At 34.5% G+C, this 27,716-nt stretch overlaps 1 protein-coding gene across 2 annotated transcripts in view; it reads right to left on the minus strand.

The window, feature by feature from the left end:
• LOC142978798 (uncharacterized) overlaps nt 1-9,952 on the minus strand; it is a 231,601-nt gene extending 221,649 nt beyond the window's left edge. For both annotated transcript variants that reach the window (XM_076123370.1, XM_076123371.1), the window contains exon 1: nt 9,700-9,952. The gene's annotated coding sequence lies outside the window, so the exon portion shown is untranslated. The remainder of the gene's footprint in view (nt 1-9,699) is intronic.
• Between the last annotated feature and the right edge of the window lie 17,764 nt (nt 9,953-27,716).

Here is a 27,716-nt window from a genome sequence, read left to right on the forward strand (position 1 = left end):
GGTAGTTTCATACATTTAAGTCTCAATATTATGTATTTATTTGGATAAATTTTACAAAGCAATACATTAAATTTTAGGCAAAAAATAGTTTACTATTGACAACTATAAATATAACTCTGACCCCCGGTTTACAAGGTACATTCAGTGGTAGTTTATCTATTCAATAGCGTTTAAGCTTATATAAAAAATACAGTTTCAATAGATAATCTACCGCTAAATGTACCTCAGAAACCGGGCATGGCAGAGCTATTGGTTAAAACCTTGTCCAAAAATAAATAGTTAAACTCAATTACAATTCCCAGCTTGATACAGCTCATTACATTACGTCAATAGCTCGAACATTTTATATACAAATGTAAATTAATAGCTAATTTAGATAATGTTTATGTTTCCGCGTTTAGCCACTGACTTTTCATATTTTAGGTAAGTTTATTACAATTACATAATCAAGAAAAATTGTATATGATATTTCGGCGCTTTAAATAGTTTAATGAGTGTAAGAGTAGACAATTTCGCTAAATATATATGGCTTCTATAGACTGAGTAATGGTATATATAACTACTGATCACAAAGTCTATTTTACGTTTTTCTTATTTCTACACAACTATACAATACATGGGTTAGGCTTAAGAATGCCACTTGGTACGACCATATCATCCATACAAACTTTCCTTGCTACATTCACATTTTAAAGAAATATTCTCAATACGAGTCTGGAGTTTGGTAACTTGCCCTGTATGTCTGCCTTATCTCCTATACTGTTACATGGTACTAACTTCGTAGATGCGAATCGTGGTTGTCTCATGGGTGTGACGAAAAATTAAAACTTATTTATTAATAGTACCTCATATCTCTTAATACCCACCGCTGTAACGAATCGTTTAGACATCTTAATCCAGTACAAAACTACAATAACATTACAATTAAAACCCTATCTATAAATCTAGTTAACTTTACCAAGAGATTAAGATTCATTGTACCATGTACCTCAGGTTTAACATTATAGAAAGTAGGGAGAAGTAAAATATCGTTTAAACACTAAACACTTGGCCTACTGGCTTACTGTCTGCTGCACAAGTTCAATAGCATTGACAGACTTTACGACTCTATTATACTTATTCATAAATGTTGCATTACTGTTTTAAAGTGCTTGAATTTGTTGCATTTTGAGTACGCAGCCAGACATGTACTGTTCTTTATTTTAGTATCATTTGACACAGTCTTAATCATCATCAGCAGATGATGAGGCGCCCATAGCCAGTTGCGCTCACCAGTCGGTAATCGATCTGTGGGTTAAGCAACTGTTGGCGCGGTCATTCCATAGATGGGTGATCGCATAGTGGTATTTAAGCTGGGCGTCTCCCAGCTTCGGAGGGCACGTAAAAAGTCGGTCCCGGCTGTTGTCAAATTAGAAGTAAAACATAATCATCTTATCCACTCAATTACTTACATAGTACCGATCGCAGAGATTACGATGTAAACTAACTGGGTCAGCTCCTGACAGTCCACGGAACATTAATTAAGAGTTCATAACATTTACGACGCAAGCAGTTTCGCAGTAGGTATGCTATGATAGCGATGCCATAAACTTATCCTGTTGCATACGTAGGGTTGCGTGTGTTTGCACACTCACTCCGAGGTGACTTGCGGCTGTTCGTGATTTAAACATTGAGGACATAAAGGACTTTTTAGACTTATACTTTTGAAAAAAAAAATGTGTTTCTGATTATTATGTTGTAATATATTTAACTTACTGATAAATCCAACTTCTGTTCTTGTCTTATTAAAAGAGATCAAGACTAGACTACTCTAGGTCCTAGATTAGGGACTAGCGGCTTTCGCGTGACTCATAAAATAAATAAACTACGTATTAAATATTCTAACGAAACTAAACAAACTGACAAGATTTCCGCACGTCATTGAATTAAACATGCTTAATTTCCTCCGTATTAGTGTATAAACAGGATAGCTATAACTTATATGGCTTACAGCACTAATTAATTTTCTTCAATGTTGATTAACTTAGCAGTAATTTAGTTCTAAGTTTCATCGAGTGCCGATGAAAATAGCCAATGAATCGACTTTCCTTCAACTAATAGCTGTGGTATTATTTACTTTATTTTGCACTTGCACGGCGCCAACATTAGACTTGTCTTTGTGTTGTTAATTAAAACAAATTACTTTAACGCGATCGATTTATTGCTTCGGTTGTAATGACGTCATTTGTTGCAGAAAATGACAATATTTGCAATAGTTTCAGAACATTAATATTTTTGCGTAATTGTAGTATCGATTTAAGCTCATTTATTACAACATTTTTGGTGATATATGTATTTTATTTTTTGCCTAACGATCTCCTATCTTACTGTATTTGAGAATATGTTATTTTTAACCTAAAACAATACTTTCTCATCTGTTTCTAAAACAATTTATTCTTAAAATGTCAGTGGCCTAGTAAAATAATTGTCTTACATGCTCAAAGAAGATAAAACTCTATTACTCATAGCATAAGAACTAAATTGGCTCACAGAATTGTGTCACGACCCCCGCTGTTTAATCCTTAGGGATTAACTAACAGCTAGTTTTTTAGCACTCAACAGCTTCCTTATGTGCGATCAGACGAACAAATAACTTCAATATGTTTGTATTGACGGCGGGAATTTGTCTACAGGACGATTACATTATGGGATACTAGACAAAAAGCAATTTTAAGCTGTTTTTATTTTCATCTTTAAGCACAGTTTGTCTGTTTGTACGCCATGTATAGACAAGTGTTCTATATTCCCGCGACGTACTAATCTGTCATTCTGCTTTTGTCTATTGACCCCTAGTTTTTGAGGTACATTTAGCAGTAGTTTATCTATCGTTTAAGCTCATATAAAAATGATAGTTTGAATAGATAATCTACCGCTAAAAGACTGTCACACCGCTATCTAACGAAGTAAAGTTACTCTCGCTAAATGCTTAGTCCTTTGAGTGCAATTTGAAAATGCTTCTAAATTACTGGTGGTTAATGATGGAAAACATTAAGGGGGCGTGGTAGTTGAAATGGAACTTTCAGGGCCTGTTTCATAGCTAATGGATAAGTGTCAGATAACCTATCCGATAGCCAAAGTGACAGCAAATGTATAAAAACTGTTATAATTCATAATCATACGCGGTGAAACTACTTAAATTCGTTGTTATTAGTACTTTCTAAGTAACACAAAGGCCTTATCCCTCTAATCACTAGTACTATCACAATTCTTGAAGTAAAGCTAACGGTGTCACACATTAACTAAATACCTTCACAATGATTAATACGGCGGGCGTCGATGCGTCGATCGCATAGCGTCACACGTTTGTCCGCCCTATATCAGCCGGTACATCAAAGAGTTTACCACTGAATACCAAGTGGAACTAAATCATCAATTCGGTTTCCTGTTATTGTTTGGTCTTTATGTTTGTTGGTTGTATGCCGCCCTTTTATATAAAAGGAGTTTTTACTATAGGGTTACAAGTTGTAGTACAAAAACAACGAATCGTAATTTGCTACTTTTTTGCCGTATAAGATAGTCTCATGAACTTTCCTTATCAAAATTGTGTTTAAAAACATCATAAAGTCTTCCAAGGTCAGTGATTCAAGTCTCGGGTGAATCCGGACAATGCTGTGTTATTTACGGGGCATTTTTTTAATATTATTACAATATATATTTTTTTATTGATATTGCTAATGATATAATGCGCCGGTTACAAAAAAGTTACAGGTTTTATTCAGTTTGTCGCAACTACAGTATTAATAAATCTAACATTTTTGAAATAAATGGTTGTCAGCTGGTTAAGTTAAATTTACTACCTCAGACACCCATAAAGAAACGCAGCTCTACATGAAAACGACTAGAGAACACGAATGGAATAAAATTCCTACCTAAATACAACAGAAAACAATAAATAACGACACAAACCTTAATTAGTAAAAACTGAATTTCAAATTAACCAGTTAAACACATTAAATAATTAAAGCTACAACGCTCCTAAATTCCAACAAATTAGAAAATTCAAAATTGCATAATAAAGGTCGTACATAATTTCGAAATTACCAATTTTACTAGTAAAATTCCCGGTTTACCAGTAAAAGCAATTAAAAGCTCGCCTCGTACAAACTTGAACTTTATTTGCGTAAACTCGTTCTGTGAGCGTGCACCTTTATAGCCTAATTATAATTTAAATAAGTATCAGTCGCGTGGGATACAGTTCTTTTTTATTGATAGTTTTTTTGTTTTCAGATAAAATGATATGTTTATACCGTGGTGATGTTATGTTATGTTTGTACAATGTAATCTGTGAACAGCAGGAGCCCTGTGGTGCCACACTGTTAATTAAATATCCGAAGAAAATTCTCACGTCTTATTATCGGACTACTGTTTATAAATGCAAGTTTGTAAGCGTGAGGTTAATGTTTGTTAATCTTTTACGCAAATGCTACAGAATAGATGAACTACACGGGCAGTTTATACCCTGGGTAACACACACCATACTTTTTACCCCGGTAAACCGTTTTATGCCGACCGAAGTCGCAGCAGCTAGCAACAAATTTTGTCATAAGAAAGAAAACTTCTAAATTACTTCTAAGTTTAGGTCAGTTCGGATTAAGTATCAGTATCATAATGTAGATATCCGTCCGATTTCGGCCATGGCGTCCTCTTTCACTCCTAATCTAGCTGACGTGGATCTGCCCTAAGATATCATTTAGATTTTTTCGTCAGACAACCAACAAAGCTCTTAACACCGTCAAATGTACATTTCATCGTGGTCTTCTAACAAAATCATACTCAAGTAGAGGACTGAATGCAAAATTAATTGTTTACACATTTCTCCAAAGCAAACGTTTACCACCACTATCTTGTACCAGATAACCCGTACCTTGTACACTGCCGAGCAAAATATGCACCCACTTGTGTGTCCACAACTTAATCTAATGTTTAGACGGTCAAATATATTATGACCCATTTTCACTGCTCTTGGAAGAATGTATAATGTTATCTAAAGGAAATGCAAAAATTGGGTGTCTTGTAGTCCCAATTACCTAAAAATACGAGACTTTTCATTTAATATTACTTAGTTTAGTTCTTATAAAACAGGCCTGTGTAAACTTCTCCATACATTTACAACGTTCATAATGAGTAAGTGCTATGAAAATTTTTGGGAGTAGAATGCTAATCTCTGCTGGTCTTAACAAATGATCAAAGTGAGAACTACCCGATCGAAAAAAGACCGTACAATTTTATACATTGACCCTCTTATTCATAAACGCACTATAAACCTATTTTAGTTTAAAAACTATTAAAATAATAATATGTTTTCTCTTTTTCATTTCGCTAAGGAAACAAAACTCTTTATATAAGCCTTACTAACTTTAAATAACTTCCTATATTTTTATGAATAAGGGGGTTAACATCACGCAATATTAAAAGATTTAAGCAAGTCTTTTTAAAAGTACTTCGTGTGGGAATTCAAACAAAATTTTCTTGCATGTAAGGCCTAATTAATTCTGTAATAACGTTATCATTTTCCAAAGATAGTGTGTACAAATGTTTGCAGTGTCAATGTCTTCGAGTGTTGTCTATTTTAGTTCTTAGTTTATGAATAGCGCACATTTCTGTGTGACAAGGCAGCTAATTATTTACAATAGTATATTGCCTTACGTTTCCAATATGGATAAGTAGAGATTATTATTAGGTACAGCTGGTATCCCAAAACAAGACGATAAATCAGTCTGGCAATGACAATGAAATACCTAAACCTCAAGCTAATAGGTAAAATTCTTCGACTAGCAGTAAAACATACTCTATGACCACAGACTGCATGTTTCTAACATCACAATTCATTCATAGTTACCTATATTTTGATCATAGACATGAAACCAGTCGTGCATTTACGATCACTTTTTGCTACTAATATTTGGTGATCATATCAAATAAAACGTGCCTATTATTTATTTATTTTGTGAACCTATAATAAATAACAAATTATTTATATAATTTTTTATTTTACGTATTTTTAACTCAAAAGAAACGAAATCCTTATTATCCTTTAATATGTTTGTATGTTGTATCAATTAAATAAACATATCGAGTGGGTATAGTAAGTTTGGCCCTATTTGTACTTCAAAGAAAGTTTTATATTTACCGTAACTAGTCAAACTAATTTAGCATACGCTAGTGGTTACTCTCAATATTATCTCAATGTACCATTTGCATTTATTTCAATGTAATTATGTGAACATAATAGCCTAGTAAACAGTAAATATTAATGAAAATACTTGAAATATATTATATTGCTGAAGAGCGTTAATCTCAGGAACCACTAGTCTCATATGTGAATAGGAAATGATATAAACACCGAATGCTACACTCTACCAGAAATTCACTGAAACAATTTGCAGAAAACTATTGAAACTCTGATTGGATTATCACCCTACATAGATACATAATATCACGCCTTTTTCCCATAGAGAAAGGCAGAGACCGAAGATCGCTATTTAGTATGATCCTTACAAACTTCCTTATTGTCATGCTAATTCTGGTGTAATACTAAAACACAAAAGTTAACTATTAAATAGTCAAGATGAACTTATAATCACTTATTTATGTAAGTCATCTCTACAATGCATTCATATTGACAGCAAAATATACTCAAAAACATCATCAAATCATCATTAAACTTATTACCAATCTCATTCCCTCAACATTCCTGTTATATAACATGTTACATAACATCTCAAGTGTCCCACCTTGAGAGCAGTGTCAGGTTGCACCGTCCATAAAATGTCCCGACGGCTTAATGTGCTATACACTTATCACACCTAATGCTGCAATTAGGAAGTGTCAACTGTTATCATTTTGTTTATAGGAAACTTCTCAATAATTCGGATTACAGCAAAACCTGAATTAACTGAGAAAGTGGTCTTATAAGTTTATAGTACGAACTTATTAATTTTATGTGCCTATCCCCCGGTTTCTGAGTACATTTAGCGGTAGTTTATCTATTCAATAGCGTTTTTCTGATATGGGTTTAAACGCTATTGAATAGATAAACTACCGCTTAATGTGGCTTAGAAACCGGGGGTAAGTAAAGCAGCATACCGTTGAGATGAAAGGAATATTAAGACTAAAGTACATAGTACGTAGGCAAGGAATGCTGATGACAGGACGGAAGGAAGCCGTTGTTACGTCTCTTATATGTATTTAGTTTTCGCTTTCTATGAAGCGATTTGCTGCTGTATTCCAGCACACAAACATATGTGGCGCATACTGTATTTAAGTTTCATTATAATGTCAGGTCAGTCGTAGCTAAAGTTGTAACGACCGGTTGTTTTACCATTTGAAGTGATATGCCAACTAAAAAGTCACATAAGCAGTCAAACAAAAAGTAGCGCGATTCTCTACAGTCGGTACTAGTGAGTATCGAGAATTTGACGCTTAAATTGTACTGCAAAAGTAGTTCCTGCGCCGCCTGCTAGAGGCGCTGTTCAGATTTTCGTACAATTTTTTACAATAGCTAGCCGGCTGTCAAAGGTAGTAGGAAATCGCCCGTCAGATAACCTAAGGGCTAGCTTTAGCAAGTAAACGTTTAAAACCTCATTACCTACACGATAAATCAGATCTTTAATGAAATAATACAATTACGTTTCACCGTTTAACCATAAAGACGAGTGTTTATACTCTGTGGTATAACTCATGTTTGTGGTAATGACTCTATGTTCTATGGCATACTTAGAGGTTTCTGTGGTCACTTGGCGAATAGTTTCATACAAGTGTCAGAATTGAAATCCGTTAGGTTAGAGAGCATTTTACGTGTTTGTCTGAAAACGGGTATATTCTAATACTAGCGGGCCCGGCAGTCATTGTTTTACCGGTACACGAAATTCGTATGCAGCATTACAATTTACAATTTTAAAGCCTAAAACCTTTTCTATAAACTTATATATCTATTGGTGAAAACCGCTTGAGACTTCGCTGTGGCTTCATCAGAGTTCATCGCAAAGACGTTCTGGGGACTTGGTTTAAAAATATATTGGTTATAAAGTACCATGCTTGTTATATGAATATAATGCATCAACGTCTTTTGACAGTACTGGGACATTTTACTATATAAGGTTAATAAATAACAATATTTTATAATGCCTACAAAATTTCTTGAACTTACTAAACAATTCTTCAACTAATACTACTTCAGCATAGATTCTTATTGACATAAGATACTTTCTGTCCCGGAAAATGGTCGGAAGATCTCAGAAAATCTTAATAAATAATGCATACATACACGATTTTGGTTGTTTGAGGGTAGGCAGAAACCAAGGAACGCTTCTTGTATCCTTACAAACTTTACACTTTTCTTATAAACTTTTTGCTTCATTCGTCAATCTATTGAGGATTTTAAGAATTGACGTCAAACCGTATTTAAACGTAAAATTTGACCTGTCAATAGGATTTCTCTTGTTTTATACATACATAAAGAAGCCTCGTCACAGAATGATTGGTAGAAAATGTATGCTAATGTTAGTAAGAGGATAACTTTTAAAATTGTGATGTCCATCTGGCTTTGTTATAAAGGGGCTTATATATTGTAGACTTCATAGTACAATTTTATATATAGTTTTCTCTGAGTTTCCAACGCCTCACGCTAAGTGCAATAAGACAATGTTAACTTACTTTCGAGACAGCTTTTCTAATTTTACAGAAAGAATTTACGTTTTATACAATATCTCCTACTTGATTCGTGAATTGTAGGTAATGTGTGTAACCCACAATAAAATTTATTCTCGCTTAATGTTTGTTACAAGTTAAAACTCGAATGTGTAGCTGCCTTAATGCTTTCACTGACTTGTACTTTACAAGATAACAATACAAGAAACGTTTCAATTTCAGAAATAACGGACGCTTTACAGATAATTTAATGATGTTGTTACTTATTCAGAGACCTTCAGCTAAAAAGTGGAATTATTACGTAACATAAAATAAACGTAAAACTAAAATATGACGAAGAAATACAATTAGACAAAAAAATACTGCAGAACTAATTTTGCTGAAATTTATAAAATAACTGAAACACTTCTATTAAATTGATTGATTGATGAATGAATAAATACATTGATAATACATTATGAAAAGTTATGAGTACTTTGCCACTTTAAGTTCCCACAGGAAATGAGAAATAATCAAAGAAACTAATATCCCGTTTACTTTACATTGTATTTTATTTCTCCGCCAGGACCACGTCAATTATCTTAATAATTTCTAAACAGAAATTATTATTTATGAAGACATAATATAAAAACGTGTCTATGAAATAAATATCAAAGCTATCAAAAAGGTTGTATCACGCTCTATGAATGCAGAGCATTCTTTTGCACCCCAAATGAAATGGAACCGATAGCCAATTAACATAAATATCTTGTATAATAAGAGCGATCCAATAGGCATTTCCAATCAAAACTTTCTAAAAGAAATGAATTTAAAACTTATCGGCCGCATACCTATGACACAGAACTTTTTTATTTTCAGTTGATCGAACGTATTAGCCGATAGATGCGTTCTATTCATAGATATGTCGCTCGCGTTTCGCCGTTTTCTGATTCATTCATGACTAACGCGAATTAAAATAATTGTCAAACTAAACGAAGAAATTAATGATAACTAATTGTGTAGGAAACTTACCGAAACTAAACCGCATCGTCGTTGTCAATCAGCCAACCACTTATAGTACAACCACTGATGAAAAAAAAAAGAAAATAAACTAGTCACTTTTTCATAAATGGAACACAGCACAACACTGGCAGTTTACACTGACACTGAACTGATGAGGTACTGGGTTTGTGGGGTAGTCTATTGTTTTTGGGGGCCGCGTGTGACAAGACGGTGGAGTAAAGAAATGGCGCGATCAGGAGCGGGCGCGCTCGCTGCGTTCTACTCTCACACTGAGCTACCATACACGAGACAGCAATAATAACCCACCTCGTTATTTCTTTTATTTTCGTTTTTTTTTAAACTGAAAATCTGCAAGATTGACGCCTCGCTTGCGGTTTTCTTTGATGCTTGATTTGACCGAAACTTTAATTCGGATGCCCGCATGTCAACTTTTTGACGGGATAATCCGCAAAAATTTGAGTGTTTTATTTTTTTTATTTTGTGTTCTTGGAATTGAGAGGGTGTGCCAAAAATGGATGGCTTGTTTTAACAAGGTTTTTTAGTCGTGTAATGCTTTCACGAGTGCATATTTTCAGCGATTGTCTCTGTATCGCTTGACGCTGAGGCCAGGTGTCGAGTTCTATTAATTGTTATGCAATCGTACATAGTGTCGGTTGAGTTATTACCCTGTACGACGACTAGATAACGAGTAGAGTGATTAACAGGAATCCTAAAACTATCTAGCTAATAGATTAATCTAAAGTGTCAATCAAAATCTTCAACTTAATATACTTAACCTCTCAATATAAAGGTAAGAAATGATCACTAAAAAATAGACCTCTTTCAAATTACACTTAAAAACAGTATGACAATGGGAATTGAACCTACTACCGCATTTCAGTAGTTGTCATTCAAGCATACTAAGACGAACCCACTATGAATAATAACATATACAAATTGGAAGGTTACTTCCGCAACTTCTTATCAATATAACAATATCAAGATAATATGGTTTAAAATAGTATATTGTTATATTGCACTAAGATTGTATTTATACGGAAATGCTTTGTGCAAATAAATGTTAGTTCGTATTTCTTTACATGTATAATGAATGAGGCAAATTAAAACGTAATGTTCGCTTAGATAGAGTTTTGTGTCTGAAATCAGAGGGCAACCTATCGACGGCCAGGCAGCTGTCAAAGTATCTAACTTTTCCGTGGCAATAACTTTTTCAATCAAGAAACGACATTTTTAATATTTTAAACTAGCTGACCCGCGCAACTTCGCTTGCATCACATAAGAGAGAATGGGCCAAAATTTTCCCCGTCTTTGTAACAATTTCTACTGGTACTCTGCTCCTATTGGTCGTAGCGTGATGATATATAGCCTATAGCCTTCCTCGATAAATGGGCTATCTAACACACAAAGAATTTTTCAAATCGGACCAGTAGTTCCTGAGATTAGCGCGTTCAAACAAACAAACAAACAAACAAACTCTTCAGCTTTATAATATTAGTAAGTATAGATTAGTATAGACGACAATCTATTGGGACCCGTGAGTAATGGGTATAAACAATAACACTTTTATAGTAGAGAATTTGTGCATTAAGCTGAAGAATACTATTTTATTCCTAGCCTGTATTTGATTGTTAATCAAATTGTCATTTAATATCGCACTGCATTTATCGACACATGCGTCAAACGCAATATAAATATTGTAATTTGTAACACATTACACGTGTCACGATAATCACCATAGCGGTAACTAGTACTAGCACATAAAGGTTACACGAGAAATACATAAAACTTTAACTACAAATAAAACTGACTAATTGCATTATCAGTATGACAAGGCTGTATTGGTTCTATATGACAAGACTAGCTGACCCGCGCAACTTCGCTTGCGTCACATAAGAGAGAATGGGTCAAAAATTTCCCCGTTTTTGTAACATTTTTTGCTGGTACTCTACTCCTATTGGTCAAAACGTGATGATATATGGCCTATAGCCTTTCTCGATAAATGGGCTATCTAACACTGAAAGAATTTTTCAAATCGGACCAGTAGTTCCTGAGATTAGCGCGTTCAAACAAACAAACAAACAAACTCTTCAGCTTTATAATATTAGTATAGATTAAACTGTTCTTGTTTCTTAATAATTTGATCTTATGGCTTACGACGCTTGCGTGACGCTATGAGAACGAATACAAAACTACGAAGATGCGTACCTACTTAAATGTACGGTAAGAATGCCCTAATGCTAGTAAATACGTGAAAGTTTATGTTATATCCACACGAAATCTTGATCACATAACGCAACTGAATTATAAATACATAGTTTATAACAAAATTTTACAGGTTGCTTTTTATTCCCTAAAACGGTTCAGAGGCGACTAAGTAGCTAGCAAAAGTTAAGATATTGAATAAAATGAGAGGTCACCTATTTACCACAAGAGTACCCACATATCACGATATTCGCATTGCCCTACAACATGGGTCATATTGTCCCAAAATGTCAATGTCACGGAGTGCTCAGAAAAGGCTGTACCTTTATCGAGCAAGTCACGAGTATTCCATTTAATAGTCAAAGTACAGTTGAGAGTCCACGCTTATCTAATATTTAATATCTGGTAATAAATAAAAGTATTTATTTAGATTTATGTAATAATCATGGCTATTTAATATGCGAGAAACTGGACGACATAAGGAAAGTTGTGTGGACGCGCTGAGGTAAGTGCATGGGAGATAAAGATATTAAAGCAATTAAAATTGTATTACGATGAGAATATACTTTCTATATGATGTCAACTAAGCATAAAACAATATTGCTATATTTTTTGAAGTCACTTGAAGTGCAAATTATTTGTAAAAAATACCATTATAGGCTGTATTCATTTTAGGATTACATACAGTTTGACCAAATTCCATCAATATAAAGAAGTTACTACAAAACTTTCAATACAAACGTATTCCAAAATCGTACCGTATTCTCATATAAAACCGAACTTAATAGACATTTAGTCACATTGGCGGTGTTTCAAAGAAAAAGTAATGTAATTCTGTTAAGCGTATGGAAAGCACGTACCTACTTACAATAAGTTAACAATTACCACTGAGCCGATGTTCATTAATCCTTTACAAAAAGAACCGATGGAAATCTTTGGAACTAAAGAATAGCGTTTTTTTGTTAGTAGATTCTCATCAATCAATACATTTACTGACTTTTAATGGTAAAAACCAAACAAACATAATAATATGTGAGCAGAATTTTAGCAAAGAGGCGAAATAATAAGTATTATAATAGAAGTAGAGTCCGGCCAGCACGGGAATGTAGAAACCTATATAGAAATTCTTCTAAATCTTTTGCCGTGAACTAGGGGAGGAATATAATTAATATTCGGAAAAAGGAGCAAATGAGGAATCAAATACTTGAAGGACACAACAATTCGTGGCCACGACGTGATCTACACTTGATGTTAAGCAAAATATGTTGTAAAGAAAACTTTTTACAAAATCTTCATAGCTATCTGCAGACATTTTAAGTCACCAAACTCATCAATTATCTACACATTAATCTATTTAAAAACTGTTTAAAATTATGAATCTTTATGTAAAAAATACATATTAATTTACTTGATAAAAATATATGAATTTCTCCCGGTACTACATACAGTAGAGCGTCCAAGGCGGGTCGCACGCGCATCCAAACAGCTGCATTCCTTATTGAAATGAAGCAAGCGTGTATCTCACGCCGTTACAGGTGATTACCTACCTGTTCCGACGATCACCCGCCTAATGAGACACGTACACTAACGAGTACGGTACATACAGTATACGTAAATAGTTAAATTGTTATAAAATCTTATTATTGAATTACTTAAAAAAAATCATGATAAAAGAAAAACAGAAAAAGTATTGCAGGGTTTTTGGTGTAACTGTTACACGTACGCTTGGTCACTACATCGACATTACATGAAGCAGGAAATGGATATGCCTAAAGTATATTGTCAAAACAACACCTTTTATTTGACTTAGAATTTTTCAATTCCGTCATGACAAGAAAAAAATAACTTGTATCTAAAATAATATTTTATGAAGCGGAAAAAATCATAAGACGCGAATACGTGCTACGGAAATAAAATTCTGCTAACTCCAAATTTATTTCTACAGTATGGATAAAAAAGCATGCAACGGGAAGTATTATAAGTAGGTGCATTTGCTTTCAAAACAGCACCGAAGCATGCGTGGCATGAAGTGTCAGTGTCATGCTGGCAGGATCAAAGATCACCAACATGATATGCCACTGACAGATGACATCAACGAGCGAGATGCACTCTCAAACGATGACGAATATGAGGAATAATCGAAGCAAAATTTGTTAATAATATATACTGAGTTTTGGGTTGGAAAATTCTTGATTAGGTATTTGTTTTAATAGAAGAAGTCTTGAAGAAGCTATAAGGAAAAATGCTGAAAGATTCAGTCCGTGACCACGGCCGATGCATTTTGATCGAAACGTCGGGTAAACAAATAAGGTATCCTAACCTTTAATTTTCAATCGCGTTTAACCCGTTACATAATAATATTATGCTGTTAAGATACATAGTGTGAATATGTATATTGGGCCTTAGATAACTTAAGTAAATGTATAACAAATAAATTTTAGAAATTACTCCAAAAGCCGAAAATATTTCAATAATGTTTAAAACAAAATTACCAATCTATTTTTATCTCAGATTTTTTACGTTCCAAAATTATGCAGACACTCGCTCACCGCGTTCATTTTACACCATATTTTAAAACAAAAGAAGTCAAAAGTCACTTGTCACCGCAGGCGCATGCGCATCGCAGACATGCGATTATAACCAGCAAACATATTTACAGCAATAAAAATTTATATTTTGAACCCTACTGCCTGGACATAAGGTTCGTATTAAGTGAATGTTAAAACCGATGTTTGTTGCCGACAAAAGATTTATAAGCAAAAATTACCAACAAATGATCACCTTTAGCGTTTATTTGTAATATTTAAATTGCATTATTCAATCTTCCTGCATTGTAGTCGTTCCAAAAATGTGTTTGTTTATTAATATCTATACCTATATCTGATTCTGTACACAGAACTTGACCTAATAATATATGATATCCACAAATTCATAACAAAAGTTTCTTAGTTATTGCTAAGAAACATGAACTGAAGGTCGTTCCCGCAAAAAGTTCATAATCAGAAACAAATAATTACTGAAATTTATTTGCTCCGTAGCAAATAAAAGCGGTGCATGCCAAATGTTCGTGAAGGGATGCGTTTCAATTTTGTACACTTTCATAAATTGTTAGGCAATAGTCCATAACCTCTAAACCGTGTCGCCCGCCTACTTCGACTAGTAGAGGCAGTAAACCGCTTCAAACTGGTGTAATCATATTTTTTAATAGATTCTCTAAAACATCACCGTTTTACGTAGTAATCACCTGTATTCGATGCAAGAATAAATGTTCGACGAATAATAAAATCGTTTTAATAACCCATTAATACGGATAGACCGAATCGCATTACAATCGAAACGAATATGGAATGCATAAAATTCGAACGAGCCGCGTATCGAATGATATCGATAATGTAATCGATACATCGATAATCGTTCACATGGAGATTGGGTGATAGTTACTTACCATTTGACGGCCGTTTGTTAGGTTGGTAGCGTTGATAAGTAAAACTTTTATGTTGGCTATAAAGATGTTAGAACTTTTGAGTTTTCTCATTTGGAACTTGTAAATGTTTTTAAAGTACTCGATTGACAAAGACCAATCAGTTTTCTGTGAATACCGATCATTTATGATATCGATCCCTTCACGTATTAAGAATCGAGTGCCTACTACAATTCAATGAGAACGAATCTTCGCACAAAAAATCTGTTGATTCTTACCACGATGTATAATAATGATTCAATTCCAAGCTTCGTTTTACTGATACTTTGGTTCATCTGAATCTAGTATAATTCGTGTAACAACGAAAGCAAAAACAGATTTAGAAAAAGAACACCGACATTGTTACGAAACTTTGGATTCATGAAACAGTGAAGCTACTGAAACATATATTATGTATCAAAGGGTAGAAAAATTTGTCAAAACATCCAAATAATTACCCAAATAAAGTTATCTGATGACGAAAAGATGAGAAAGAAAAAAAAAGGCTCTAATTTCTCCAACCGTTCGACTTCTATCGTTTAAAACAGATCGCTTTCGAGTTTACTAATGTTTCTCGCCGTAAATAACGCGGCAGTATTACAAGACTTCTACTGTTACAGAAATGATACAGAGAAAGTATTTTATATGTGTTACTAGTGTCAAGAATGTTGTCACAATGTTGATACTTATCCTTTCGTAGACTTCACATAAAATGTTTGAGAATTTGACACTTCGTAGCACTTTACTTTCCCCAATTTACTGTTTGGTTTGATAGTTTAGTATAGGTCTAAACTGTAGCAATGTATTGGTTACCCTAGATAATGTTAAAATATGAGGTTTGCACTTTAGGCGGATTAAGCCAAGTTGATGGTTTTGTTGGCAAGAGTAACACAAAACAATGTGTGTATACGTAAAAATTGAGACGTCCTAGAAAAAATCTTGACTAAATGCAGGAGATTTTTAATGATTTATTTTCCAATAATGAATAAACAAACCGCTATCAAATTCTGATATCGCTATCCACAAATCTGAAAAATCCTTTCTCTACTCCCTACCATTAGGTACATATGACTCAGTTTTACCACACAGATCTTGTCACAACCGAACAGCACAAAGACAAAACAAGCAGGAATCTCTCCGACATGTTCAAAGTAACCTATTTTCTAATGGGACAAGCAATCGTGGGAAACGCTAAAGAGGTCGGCAATAGTCCATAACAAACAAATTAAAAGGAATCCGTTGTACAACACTGACGGAGACGCTGGTCCCGTTACTATCGCCACATTAGCCGAGGAGCTCTGGATGCCATTACGTTTTATTACTTACCTACCATGTTATCCTTTCACCTTGAAAATAATACTTCTAGTCTTTACAACACTTACAGTACGATATTAAAGGAGAAAAATCTGGGCAACGTCTTCCTTCACTTTTGTAAGATAAGATATAAGCTCTGTGATGCATCATGATTAACTTAATCAAAATAATTCCCTTCATTCAACAAACTAAGTTTATTTTTTGTTAATATTTATTGTCTTTTAACAGACTACCTCCGTGGCGCAGTGGTTTAGCACACCCAGAACAATTATTTGTGCGATCCACAAATAGTTGTATCGACAAAGAAAGAAAGAAAAAAAAAAGCTAGTAGGATTTTCACCTGGCAAGCTTAACTATAAGGAAATCCCTATAGTTTCATTTAATTCCTATTCCTGTATTTGTATAGGTACATGTGATCTTAAGTAAGGACCCTTTATTTAGCTCACTCTTTGGTCATTACACGTGACTTTACTCAACCATCTAACGGTATGTAAAACGTATAATAAAACAACATTTAATTCGTAGTACGGACAGTTTACAGGGCAGCAGTAGGTTAAGTAGCCTCGGTACATTTCATGTGGCGTATACAATCATAAATTATGCGTTGAAGCAGAGCTTGTGTCGGCAAAATGACGCATTAGACGTACAGGATACCAGGAGATTAGAAGGGATTAGGAGGTTGTGATTTGATTCATAGTCTACGGATGTCGTGAACATAAGTGCTTTGGGGAATAGCTGGTTGACACTTCTTTAAGTAGGTAGAGTACTACAGCGGCCCGCTCCGGCTTCGCCCGGGTTAAACAGTTATTTTACAAAAAAATCTTTACACCTTTTACACATAAACCTTCATCTGGAGTCACATTATCTATTGAAAAATCAAAATCCGTTGCATAGTTTAAGATCTAAGCATACATGAATACACACAGACATAGGGAGTAGGGATAGACGCGGGAAGCGACTTTGCTCTTTACTATGTAGTGATTTGAACTAAGATTCCTATGGCATTTATAGAAATGGAGTCTCGACCGTCGATAATAACTGTCATATTTTTTGGGATAATTTTGAGCTACTCAAGAAACATATATTTTTAGTTTCACATCAAAATAAATAAAAAATAATCTGTCTGAAATTAGATGACGTGATCATTAACAATGGTCCAAAACATCAATGTTTCTACAACAATCTGTCGAGTGAAACAAACTGACCAGTGTTTGATTGAAAATATTATGACTAACTCATCTCATGACAGTTTATATACAAAAATAGTGTAAAATCATAACATTATTGAATATTGAAGGCTTCATTACAAGCTTGTGACGACAAAATTATCTTGTGAAAATGAAGCAACTTTTGATTTATGATCAGTCTTTCTAATATTTTTCTCTTAGATCGACTTCGGCAGTCTGAGCGAAATCAATTCAGAGGAAGCAAGCGCAGACTATAATCAGGCCGTTACAAATGTGCAACCCTAGTCATAATTAAAACAATTAAATAAATGTGACAATGTGTAGGTGCGAGCGAGAGACGCCCACGCAATGACATGACTTAGTTCGTACGTTTGAAATGGCCCGATCATCATTAATCAATAAAACTTATTTTGTATCTATCGAAATTTTTTATAGTAAGTAGAGCTGTTCCTAAAAAGGAAGAATAAGCACGGTTGAGTATTTCTGTATTGTTACAAACTTCACTTGGAATCAATGATCGTTAACTTGCATAACCAACTAGCGTTCTTAGATGAATAATATCATATTATAACCACAATACACTATTAATATGGCCCTTTAATCAGCATTCCCTTCCTGGCTCATTACGCGCAAGCATTGTTGAGTACTAGGCTAGCATAACTCCACATTAGGTTATTATACCGCCGTAAGTAGGTAGGCGCGGTTCAAACGGTCACACTTGAATCACTAAACGCATAGCAAGCTTCCTAGTGCATTATGTGCTCCTGGTAATATGAACATCGGCGTAATGGCGGAGGGAAGCGGAACTATAAGTTGTTGTTTTGAGAGCATTGCTTTCATTACTAAGTTTAATAATGTAAAGAAATTGATAAAAACATTCGTGAGGGTGTGTAAGAGTGAACATAATATATTATGTATATTATTATTTATACTTGTAATGATGACTTATGTGCTTAGGTCATCTTAAATATGAAAGTAAATTGCCAAATGTGTTGCGAAGCTCAAAACTGAAGAACATTTAACAAAATATACATAGTTTTTTAAGACACAGAAAAGGTTTACATGGAGAGCAAAAAATGAAAAGAAAATTCGTACGCGGAGCTGCGTGGGTCAACTAGTTATTAATAATAAGTACAAAGTTACATGACGCTTGATTTAAATAAACAGTTAAATTTTGGCTTTAAAAGCGCTAGTTTATTCAATAACGGTCGCTCTACGCATATGCAGCTTTATTCAAAGAATTATTTTTATAATTTGGACAAATAAACATTGTAGCCAAATAATATCATTCAAGACTGAAAAGTAATTCACTTAAAAACCAAATATATTGAAACCAAATAAAGCACACTAGCGGTCATACATACAGAGTCAGTGGTGTCAAACATTGGACATTTTTACAATCGCCCTGAGCTACGTGGTCTAGACGGTGGTACGTGACCACAATCACATTACCCTGTTGTGTGTGGTCAGTGACATTATCACCACATATTATGTGCACAAAAAAGTTTACATACTTATTTATTCTTATGTAAATTGCGTTCATTCATGCTGGCTGTATCATGCGCATTTTTTTTTTTTTTTTTTTTTAAGACAACTCCCGCACTAAGAATTGCTCTTGTGTCGCGGGCTTTTACAAACATACAAACAACGGACACAAAGCACAACCAGACCCGAAACAATTATTTTGTGGATCGCACAAAAAATTGCTCCGTGTGGGAATCGAACCCACGACCTCCCGTTGCAGTGGTATCGGCGTGGCGACCTAAACCACTGCGCCACGGAGGCAGACAAATTGCAATGGAATTTTTTTATGGCAACTTTTTTGTGTTAGTCACTAAATGCCTCATTTGCTAAATAATTCATTTTCAAAAGACATCGACATTCATTTTGTTCTTGTAATGTGTAAGGGGTAATATATTATGACGTATAAATCCTTGTTTTACTAATTACCTGAAAAGTCGTATTTTTTGCTGGCTGATTTGGTTACGATTGTTCTCTTGTTGTTCAAATTTGGTCAGATAAGTAAAATCCATATATAGCCAGCCGCGACAATGAAACTACAAGTAACCAAACGGAATTCTTAGTAATTAAGAAATCAAAGCATTTCAAATTGGCAATAATTCCACGATTTCGATGTTTTTGCAAATTTAATTCAAAATTTCGCGATGTTGGGTCGAAACCTTACAAGATATTCGTGATTTTAATCCCGGATATAGCCAAATGCGGATTTGAAATTGGCAACAAGATTTTAAGCCCGTGTCCGACAGTTTGGCACTCATTGTGAGTTTAACAATGGAAAGAAATTATAATTGCAAATGAAGGCTTATTAAATTATAATACCGAACAACAAGCACTAATCTTGAAGTTAAATAAGCACTGTCAAGTTGTCCATGTTCCTTAATAATGTGGATTAAATCAAATCATACGATAATTTCAATAAATGTACATTTTGATACATTGCTAAAATCAATCTACAATTACGTAGAGCGTTTAAGATTTACAACAATCTGCATACAAAACAAAAAAAACTTAAAGTAAGTCGTAACTCTACTCATGCAATTAACCTCGGATTACTAGACGTTGCGGCGTAATTAACTATGGACACAATAACCTAACGTGTAGCACGATTCTCTACAATGGAGAATGTTACTAGGTATGCCAAATCGCTTTAAATTTTGACACAGTATATACCTGTGTGTATACAAATAAACTAGTTTTTGTTTCAGTCAAAAATACCGAATAGTTTTGATTTTATAAGCATTCAAAGTTTCAAAAAATATCGAGTCCCGCTAACGGCCGCGTGAGTGGTTGTGACGTCATACTACTACACTTGCGCCGCGCGGGCCGCGTCCCGCTTAGTATTAGGTAGTATTAAGTTGCCAGCCGTTGTTGTTGGTGTAATAACTTGCGCAGTATTTTGTTGTGTTTGCATCCGCTTATTACATTTATGGTGTAGTAATAGTAAATATTATTCAATTAATAAAATGGATGAAGGATTTGAAAAAGGGCAATCGGATAATCTACCTAAAATAGATGAAAATAATGTTTGCGCATTATTTATCAACAAATAGAGATTTTGTTGCCTCCGAAATCCTTTTTATTATTATAAATACGAAAGTTTGTGAAAATGTATGCATGTATGTATACATACTATTGTATTATATGTATACTATTTATTTATTTGTACTATTTACTCCGTACGTTTGGCGCAGTGGTCTAAGCGGTCACCTCGCCGCAATAACCGTAGCGCCGCGTATGGAGGTTTTGAATCCCATCCGGGACAAATCTTTGTGTGATGAGCACGAGTATTTGTTCTGATTGTCAATTTATCTATATATTGAGAAGTATATAAGTATGTTTATCAGTTATTTGGTTACCATTGTACAAGCTCTGCTTAGTTTGGAATCAAATGACCGTGTGTGATTTGTCCAGCAATATTTAATATGTAATTAAATATTTAATGTATGTATATAGGTATGTATGTATATATGTATGTACATATGTCTTTCACGCAAATGTGACTGAACCGATTACGATGATATTAGGTATATAGGTAGCTGAAGGCCCAGAATAACACATAGGCTACTTTTTATCCCAGAGTTCCCGAGGGATCGGGATTTACACGGGAAGGGTTTCCATGGCGACGAAGTCGCGAGCGGCCTCTAGTATATTATACATATTTGTAATATCTATACTGGAATATTAGAAAGCTGAAGAGTTTGTTTGTTTGAACGCGCTAATCTCAGGAACTATTGGTCCAATTTTAAAAAAAACTTTCACTGTTAGCTAGTCCATTTATCGAGGAAGACTATAGGCTATATATCATCACGCTACAACCAATAGGAGCAGAGTACTAATAAAAAATGTTACAGAAACGGGGAAAATTTTGACCCATTCTCTCTTATGTGACGCAAGCGAAGTTGCGCGAGTCAGCTAATGTTAGATATTCACGATCACGCATATTATAAAGAAACAATTTTTAATCGAAATAATCGCGTACCTACTTATTGATTTTACATTTTTCCTGCCACTGTAAAAACAATAAATTCGCGATCAATCCGGTTAGAAATTGATTCATTATAAGATAAACTTAATTATTATTACTTATATACTTACCTACATAAAATTTTATTACATTTAGGCACAACATATGATTTCCTAGTATTTGAATTGAACATTTTTAAAAGTATTTAGGTATAATTTCAACGCACCGAGCGCGCGACCGCAAGCGGACTGTGTGAGCCAGACTGAGCGTAGTGTAGAGTAACGTCACACCGTCCCCGAGAGCAAGCGTCGTGCGGTTACAACTTGTTTTACTTATAAATCGGAAACTAATTGAGATATCGAAGTAATTCTTTCACTAGTATTTTTTATTTTTAACAAAATATAAGGAGGGCTAAAAATCAAAATTTGTTAACATTCTCCATTCGAACTATCGAGAGTTTGACATTTCATTACAAATAGTTCTTCCGACGCCCGCTAGAGGCGCTGATCAGATTTTCATACAAAATTTCTCGATAGCTAGCCGGATGTCGGTAGTCGATAGTGGTAGAGAATCGAGTTACAGATATTTTGAACGATCGACATATTTTATGTGCAAAGTATTGCCAAAACTAAAAAACTCAGAAAAAACTAAAAGAAAATCAAATGCAATAACCAAATAAAACAGCTTTAAACAAACAATTTCCATAGCTAAAACAAACCACAAAAATCAATCCTAATCACCCTTCAATTCGTTTCTATAATAAAGTAATAAAGACAGTGTCGATGTCGTATCGGTGAAGTGCACACGAGAGCTAAATGGTAATGCGGTCGATCTAGCGAGATAAAACATGATAATACCACCACGATCCTACATGGGATTCGTTTTAGCGACGGCTATTTTTGAATGGGAATTATAATTCAGTTATCCTTATTAATACTTCGATAGTAATGTTATAAATGTGAAAATTTATCCGTCTGTCGCAAGTTTACACCTAAACGGTTGAGCAGAATTTGCTGTAATTCAAAATGGAATTAGTTGGTGGTTAATAGTAGGTTTCTTTAGGAAAACATATTCAAAATCGGTTAAAATAGGGATGAAAATGGGCAGGTCAGTATGTATGGGTTAGTTCTTGCGATAACATTAAGTAGGATATTAGATTAAATTTTACTTAAGTTAAAGTAACTTGTAGATTTTGTCGAAAAGTTTTGACAAAAATCTACAACGCGGGCAAAGCCATAGACATAAGCTAGGAAATAGTTATCAATATTCGATTCAAAGCGTAAACAAAGCAATAAACAATATAAATAACGAGTATATTCTTACTGTATCTGATTCTATAGAGTTTCAGTCAAAATACTTATGATTAGTTGACCAACGAGTCTACGGAGAAATACGGGAACACAAACAGAATAATTTGACAATATTATTTGACGTGGTATTGTACAGGTTGTACGATACAGTTTTTAGTGGTCATGTTAAAATCTAACTCAGGTTTAAACTTATTTTACCTGAAGAGTACATAGATTACAAAAGTGTGTATGCATTTGATCGATTTTTGAAAAAATACTATTTTCGTAACCCATTTCTTAGCTCATAACTTTTAAACTCTCGCGTTGCATGTTTAATGTATAATAGAATATGGGAATTAACACGAACACGCATTTTACCTTAAAATGCCTTAAAATGCAATTTCTTAGCTACCCAAATAGTTTTTATCGTGAATTGTAAATGGTTATTAAAACAAATAAATTCATTATCAATATTTGGGATTGGTATATATGCCCAGTTTGTCCCCTCTACGCGGTCACACCGGGGTGACAACTGGGAATTTTCTTCCTACTTTTATTCCCAGTTGTCACCCCGAAGGACAGTATTAGAGGGGACAACTGGGCATATACCAACCCCAACTAGAAATAGTTATTTGCACCTTGCTAATTTCGAGAGCTATGCTTTATACTCATAGCCTAGAGACTAAAGTATGTAAGAATTATATTAATTTAACATTAATGAATCAATTTATTAGATAAGTCTAAAGTTCCTTGCCAGCTAACGTCATGAGCTCTACCTTCTAGACTGTCAAATTATTACCTTGAGTTTTATTGCAGTCTACTCATGGCTAAATTCTTCCACTCCGTATGCAGCACCCCTGAACCAAGTAGGTACCTAACCTATTCATATTTATGACTAGTATATTTACAGCGTCGTTACTTGGAAGACTATATTTCGTTATTGTATTAGAAAGTGGTTCGTATATCAAGCACTTGACAGTACTACACTAAACTTCAGATAGACGCACTATTGTGTTCACTTTCACGGCTACTGGTGACTGGCCACGTTGGGAAAACTCAAACGAATGAAAAAAAAACTTTACAATTAGGTACGTGTAATATGGAAAAACAAACTTATAATAAAATGAATCTTAGAAATAAATTTATTTTTATAAAAACTTAACTTATACTGTATGAAATGGAAGGGAGTGGGTGGGTATTTGAATTTTTAATTTAAGTTTCTTACACATTTGCATTTGAAAAGACGGTAGCATCGGTAATACCAATTGTGGTTCTAGGATTTTCGTGATTACAGACAATTTCAAACAAAGATAATTATGCTTTTTCTCTTTATCCCCTCACCCTCTGGATCTACTAATGCATCTCACGTGTACGATGCAGATACACACTTATTATGTAATTGGTTAGATAACATAGATATCCATAAGTTAATATCTTCTAAAAAGAACAAGCCAAAACAAAGAATATGTCAAAAGAAGTACCAGTAGTATTGACACAGTACCGCTGTCTTCTCTACAGACTATCTCTCTCCCATTCATCATCACGAACAACACAACAACGGGCCGAGTGTCGCCGACGACAGCCGACACTTTAAACGAACTCAAACGGCAGATTTATTGCTCCGGATATAGGCACGGATAAAGCAATATTTAATACCAATAACAATAGCAGAAGTTCCGCAATGAGGGTTTTGTAAACTGTGTGTTATTCCAAATTAACACAAATTATGTATGACTCGAGGCCGCCCGCGACTTCGTCCGCGTGGAAACCCTTCCCGTGTAAATCCCGATCCCTTGGGAATTCCTAGATAAAAAGTAACCTATGTGTTATTCTGGGTCTTCAGCTACCTGTATACCAAATTTCACACTTTCATTTCAGTAGTATTTGCCAGAAAGAGTAACAAACATCCATACCTACATTCTTGCAAACTTTCGCATTAATAATATTAGTAGGATGCGTATTCTTTGAAGGCTAACTATAACAAGGTAGGTACAATCATTTAGCAGCTCGAGAGCTATCTCGTTTAAAAATTATAAAGCTGTTATAGCCTGACAGCAACTTACAGGAGTGATTGCTTCTTTCAAATTTTTCACGAAGTTCCGCTCCGCAATATTCTGCGAAGTCACTAACCCCCGGTTTCTGAGGTACATTTAGCGGTAGTTTATCCACTCAATAGTGTTTAAACTTATAAAAAAACGCTAAATGTACTCAGAAACCGGGGGTTAGTAAAATATTTCATCAAGTCACATAATGTACCTTGTAAAGACATGTCTCCAGTCGAGCCTAGCTTTCATTGCTATCTATTGCAACGTTATAACACAAACACGCGTCGATAACTCACGAGTCGGCTGACAGATGTCGCTGTTCACTTTCCGTACAATACGCTCATAATTTATAACTTAATCATGAGTTTTGAGAAATTACTAATATTTAAGCTAGAAATAGTTTAAATCTAAGAGAATTCAAATGTGAAGCCAGCCTGTGACGAATACCAAAACGTAATATAGAAATCTATGAAAAGAAACAATATAAAATGCAGACCATTAACAGTGTCATTGTTGTGGTCACACATTAAAACGATTTACTGCCGTAAGGATAACCTACACAATATTGAAACCGCGATTTTCTTTTATACCCTAGCAGGTTGCGTAAGAACTAATTTAAAAGTACGTTCAAATAATAACGGTCTACTATAGTATCTATATCTACTGTAAATTAACGAATTAATGAAAATCGGGGTACTGGACGTTTAATAACAATTACTTAACAAGAAGCGCCTGCAACAGCTACTAAATAAACATAAGACCCATTTCACCGAATTGCAGATTAAGCTTTTCACAGTAATCCCAAAAAAACATATCATTCGACCGAATCAGAATAAGTTCCTTTGCAAATGAGTTGCATATATGACAATATTCAGAATGCACCTCGCGGTCGCTACACGGTGTCACCTCGTTTATCAACCAAAGAGACGTGTACTTTTTTGCATGTAATAAGGTAACAAGACGTTCTTACATTGAAAGACTTGGCCCGGTCATGTGAGTTATTTGTTGAGGAAATTTGGAAAATGTGCGGTATAACGGCGCCGGGAAATATGTGAGGCATTTGCGTGGTTCCATTCTTTACATTTTTGTAAAATTTTGGCTTGTTTTAAGCGACTTAGTTTTGTTTAAATGAGTGATACATTAGTTATTTTTGAAGTGAACATTAATTTATTGCGGTAACTTATTGTTCGCAGCCTATACGCTAATATAATCAAGCCTGTGATAACACATTGCAAGCACATTTTAACCGCGCGAAGAATCGACAAACCGAAAACTGCAATTGCAAACACCTTGGATAATAGGAACAATCTTTTTTATAAGAACTTTTTATTTTATTCAAATAGTAAAACACAAACAAATAACAACCCAGACAAACCTAACATTATCACAGTTGATGTGACATGATGTTTATGTAAAACATGTTAGTGTCTATTAACCAAAATTAATTGATTTATTAAGATTCACCAATATCCCATAAAATCATGGAATCACTACCAGCCAAAGACACGAACACAGTTGGTGAAAAAAATCACACGTTCGGAACTGTATTTGCATGGAACGTGTCTCGACTGTTAATGAAGAGTCGTTTTGAGTCCGCCATGAGAAATGTCCTCACATTCAACACATTCCCCTGGTACACTGCATGTTTCACTGAAGGTATTGGACAGCCCATACATACGTAAATCTTGAAGTTGAGTGATTGACATGTCCCTGACAAATGAGTTTCAGTTTTAATTGCTTTGTTCTACAGTTACGAACCTTTTTTTACAACTCCGCATTAAGAATTGCTCTTGTGTCGCAGGGACTTTTACAAACATACAAACAACGAATACAAAGTAAAACCAGACCCGAAACAATTATTTGTGCGATCCACAAATAAAATTTCGTGTGGGAATCGAACCCACAACATCCCGACGCAATGGTAGCGGCGTGGCGACCTAAACCAGTGCACCACGGAGGCAGTCGATATACTGCATACAGTAGGTACAATCAGGTACATGTAACTACACCTGAACTAACTAAATGCAAATAACTATGCATGTGAAATCGAATCCACGGCACCCATGCAAAGATAATGACGTAGCACCTTTGCAAAACTTTATTCGCAAATAAATTCAGTTATAAAATAAACAAATGACGCAAGCTTTGTTCAAAACATAAGTAAGCAGTAAATTAAACAGTTTATAACGAAACAATACCACCTAGGTGTATTATTGTACAGCTTTAAGTCCGTGCCACCCAGAAAATGATACCGACCGCTAGAAATATATCGGATCAAAAATCGCAACACGTATCTAATAAAAAGCAAATTAAATACGCATAAACTATTACAATCAGCCATACATTATACCAATAAAATTATACTAAATACAACATTTAATTTGTGCGATAAAAATTCAGAATACGTTGCAATATTGGATCCGGGGATTTGGTAATGACGTTGGCTTGTTATAATAAGCCGATGTCGAATCTTGTCACGAAAGTCATCTCATTATAGCACGTGGCTCGCATGAATGGACCACCCGTCATGTCTCCATGGACTCC

The sequence above is a fragment of the Anticarsia gemmatalis genome, chromosome 15 (genome assembly GCF_050436995.1).
Source record: "Anticarsia gemmatalis isolate Benzon Research Colony breed Stoneville strain chromosome 15, ilAntGemm2 primary, whole genome shotgun sequence".
Taxonomy (NCBI): Eukaryota; Metazoa; Arthropoda; class Insecta; order Lepidoptera; family Erebidae; genus Anticarsia; species Anticarsia gemmatalis.